This window comes from Penaeus monodon, chromosome 23, assembly GCF_015228065.2.
Source record: "Penaeus monodon isolate SGIC_2016 chromosome 23, NSTDA_Pmon_1, whole genome shotgun sequence".
Classification (NCBI taxonomy): Eukaryota; Metazoa; Arthropoda; class Malacostraca; order Decapoda; family Penaeidae; genus Penaeus; species Penaeus monodon.
The window spans coordinates 4,521,737-4,522,052 of record NC_051408.1 but is presented as its reverse complement, the minus strand read 5'-3'; the positions used below and the strand labels follow the sequence as shown (position 1 = coordinate 4,522,052).

At 58.9% G+C, this 316-nt stretch overlaps 1 protein-coding gene across 1 annotated transcript in view; it reads left to right on the top strand.

Annotated features, from left to right (window-relative positions):
- The window catches only part of LOC119587743 (NAD(+) hydrolase sarm1-like), a gene marked incomplete at its 5' end in the record, with an annotated part of 59,539 nt that overhangs the window by 44,694 nt on the left and 14,529 nt on the right, over positions 1-316 (top strand).

The window sequence follows — 316 nt, the reverse complement described above, 5'->3', positions numbered from 1 at the left end:
ACCCCTCATCGCCTGCCCCGTCGCCCCCCCCCCCGTCTCGCGAATATGCCCCCCCCCCTTAGCTTTTTCCCGAGAGGGCAGGGTGCCTACGAGTGCCAAGAGGTAGAGAGGGGGGGGGGCACTCGAGGCACTTTACCTTGGGGCAGTAAGTAGTAAGTGGGTCAGGAGCCTCGGGGTATGTTCATGGCATCGGCAGCAAGACACGCCCATGACGCACGGACGGAGGGGCGTGGCCTATAACCCTTTTTTTTTATATAGCTTAGGCCTAACGAGTGCCCTGGCTCAGATATTCGCGATGTGTGTTTGTGTTTTTCTG